Below are 4,007 nucleotides of genomic sequence, written 5' to 3'. Positions count from 1 at the left end.
TTTTATTAATATATATATATGATGCTGCTAGCAACGTATGGACATTGACTTATTGATATGATGATTTATCAGCCGGAATTTACTCACATCCACCGTATGAAGAAAAATATTAACTTTAAATACTCACCTTATTATGAACGAATGTTTTACGTTATAATCTCTCACGATTCTATTGCGGCAGAAGATAACTTTTTTCTAGCAAGCTATTTCCATTCGTTTCAAAAAATCGAGAAGTTCTACTGTATAACCCATACTTCTTTAGCCGCGGCTGCGCGGCTCATAGAACAGCTCAAATGTTTTTATTTTTCAGGTACAAACCTTTAGCTCATAGCTCTGAAGATCAAATCCTTTCGATTGGTCTATTTCACCATATCTAGATCTCATAAATTAATTTATTCTTATCCTGCCTAAAAGAATTTCAATTTGAGGGTAGGCTGGTAGAGATCCTGATGAGTAATAAAATCTAATCGGATATATACGCACACCACGCTTGATATTGCTGGTGCACAAAAATATAGCTTGTTTGTTTTTGAATTTCGCGCGAAGCTACATGAGGGCTATCTGCGTTAGCCGTCCCTAATTTAGCAGTGTAAGACTAGAGGGAAGGCAACTAGTCATCACCACCCACCACCAACTCTTGGGCTACTCTTTTACCAACGAATAGCGGGATTGACCGTCACTTATAGCACCCACGGCTGAAAGGGCGAGCATGTTTGGTGGGACGGTGATTCGAATCCGCGATCCTCAATTTGTGCGTCGAGAGCCTTAACCACCTGGCCATGCCGGGCCCAAAATATAGCTGATAAAAAGGGAAACAAATGTTTCATATATTAATTTACTTTAATCCTGCCTAAAAGTGTTTCAAGTGCTGCGGCTATTGAGGATTCCCTCTTGTTTCGATTAGGATTCTAACATCCGTCTTCTCCATATATTAATGGTATTAATGGCTGAAAACCTTTTGAATATTAAAGCATGTGAACATCAAGGTACATCGCCCAATAAATAAGGTCTTAAGAGCATGAAATGAACTGAATTGATTTTTTTTATTACGAAGCACAGCCGAAGTATTCGTACATAACTTCAAAAAATCAATTGCAGACTTTAGCAAAAAAATTATTATTTCATGGCTGTCCCATTGAAAAACCCGATAAAAAGCTACTTTGTTACATCAGGGGTTTATTAACATATTATTCAAGATTTTCATCGTATGTTTACTTATTCTCGAGTATGGAAACCAAAACGTTTTCTAGACTTTAAAATCCGACCGTATCTATCTTTGTCAGTTAAACCTTTTATTTGCGATTATCTTCACAAAAGCCATAAGACTAATAGTCCACAGAAGTCGTGGAGTATTATACCTGTTCTCCTCATAGTCCACAGAAGTCCTGGAGTATTATACCTGTTCTCCTCGGTATTCCCGTATACTCATAAGTACATATTTGTAATTGGCATATTGTTTTGTCAATATAGGTAGCTTTACGGTCGCTACAATTATATTTCTAAACAACTCATCAACTTAGGTAGTCGGTATACGAATTTTGAATTTTTAAAATGTTGCTGGGTAATTTCTAGAATGCTCTTAATTTAGCGTATGGGTGTTTGTTTATTATTATTTTTTGCATTAAGTTTTTGACAATATTATTTTGTTTTCTTACAGGAATAGAAGGACAAAAAGTTAGTGGATATTTTGGAACAGAATATGATTTGTTATTAGGACTATATTATGTGTTAAGAAGCTTGTTATTTGAACTTCCTAAGGGTTTTGAAGAGTAGCCAGTTTTTTCAGAATTCTATGTATATGAATGTGATTTCAGAGTGAGTGAAAAAAAAGTAGCTAAAGACGTAAGCTGTATTTATGAGATTCAGAACCACGTCGTAATGACAGCTGATTCACTCATAGAAAAATTGATTACTTGACCGTGAATAGAATCAGAAATTAACACTGATTAGGTTATCCGTCTGTAATGGAATGATGTTGTGTAGAACCACGTTCTATCTATAATCTGTCACTGAATATAATATGCAAGGGCGCCCGCAGAAAAAAAAAATACAAATAATTACAAATACCTTATGATTTTCTAATAACATAAAAGAATAATTTTATATATCTAGTAATTTTTTCTTCTTGAAAATCCAGGGGGGTCAAGTGACTCCCTTACTCCTTCCTGCGGGCGCCCATGGTAATACGTAATCAAACACCATATTGCAGGGAGGAAGTGTTTGCCGGCAGGAATATGTAGGTAGAGGTTATAGCTTACACGCATCAACATTAAGGAAAGGCTGTCATACAATATAAAAGGTGTGATAGAAATAGGTTTATTTGGTATCACGAAGGTGTGAGTCAGTGAACCGCACATAAGATGCTAGAAGCCATACCAAGCAGGTGGATAGATTGAAAACTTAAATCAATAAATTGAAGTAAATGAGTAATGTAATGGGTAGGAGTACAATGTTAATGGAATTAACTTTGAGTGGTAAAATATAGCGCTTAAAATGTTTTATGTGTGAAAGTTTTTTTAAAATACTGGACTTATGTAAATCTAAATTGGAATGATTAATTTAGTTTCCATGTGAAAATTAACAAAATAAGATGTTCTAACAAAAGATAATGTGATATTTAACTTGAACATGTGTTACGTTGTGGAAAGTAGTTTAAGAAATGATAAACGTATTTATGAAAGTGATAATATAACAATATTTAAGATGGGTAATTTATAATAATGTACGGCTATGATTGTATTATGGTAACTTTAAATACGGATCGGTTCAATAGTGTTTGACTTTTAAATTTAATTCGAGTGTGTTTTATGATAAACGATGACAATTATTTTTCTTGTGATTATATTATATCAAAACAGTGGCGTAGCAAGGGTTCTCAGTACACGGGGCAATAACACTTTTGGCGCCCCCCACCTCTGAAATGTTTTGATTATTTGTTTTGACAATGACAATAACATAAAGAATTAATTACCGCCTTACACAGGCCTAAAATAAAGTCACAATATAACATTTCACCGTATCACAACTGTAAACCTGGAACTAATGAAGTATAGCCTGCTAGGTGTACTTAAATAATTTGTAAACCATTTTGATATTTCTGTCATCCAGTATTGTTCAAAGTCACATAGCATGCAGAATAAATTTCTGTTATATCCCTAGTTTTGAAACTTATGTTTTAAACGAGAAGCCAGTCACTTGTGGTGTACGTGGATTATAAAACAGATTGATAAAATACAACTTAAGTTTACAAATAACAAATTTTATTAGTTTACAAAACTGTACATATACATAACTAGATCTTGTACAGGTAGCATTCTGGTATTCATGGTTACATTATATGAACCTTTCGTACTTTTGCTGCCGCAAATGCATCAATTAAACTATCAAAATTTAAGGTATTAAGTACGGTTTTTTTCAATACTTAATATTGCCAAGTTAATAAATCGTTCTTGAGTCATTGAGGTTCTCAAGTATGTAAGAATTAATTTCAGCTTGCTGAAGGACCTTTCATAACTAGCAATAGAAACCCCAATTGTTAACAAAATCTGCAATGCAATTCTTAAATTTGGGAAAATATCTTCACCATATGAAATTGTAAATGTTAGCAAATCAGTTGCAACCATTGGTTCAGAAAAATCGGTCTGTGTTCTTCTACTTATCAACATTCTACAGTCTTTAATTTCTCTGTACAATTCTGGTCCGTCAATATCACCTGGATAGCTCTTTGCTAAGTCAGAACATTGTTCTTGCAATTTTCCGTCTTCGAAATCTCCAGAAACAATATTTTGCACATCTAGTAGAAATCCAAGCCATGAATCTAAATCTAGTAAGCGAGAAAATCTTCCTGCTGTTTCTGTAATCAAGCGATCAATAATACCATTCATGATGCGATTAATTTCCTGTTCAGCAGTCAACCCAGCATCAGCTGCATTTTCACCTGGCATTCGACGTATTTTTCTTCTTTCAACGGTCAATCCCCATGTTTCACATTGATTCTTTCCCACTTT

The sequence above is a fragment of the Limulus polyphemus genome, unplaced genomic scaffold (assembly GCF_000517525.1).
Source record: "Limulus polyphemus unplaced genomic scaffold, Limulus_polyphemus-2.1.2 Scaffold542, whole genome shotgun sequence".
Taxonomy (NCBI): domain Eukaryota; kingdom Metazoa; phylum Arthropoda; class Merostomata; order Xiphosura; family Limulidae; genus Limulus; species Limulus polyphemus.
Note: the sequence above shows the minus strand (reverse complement) of the source record.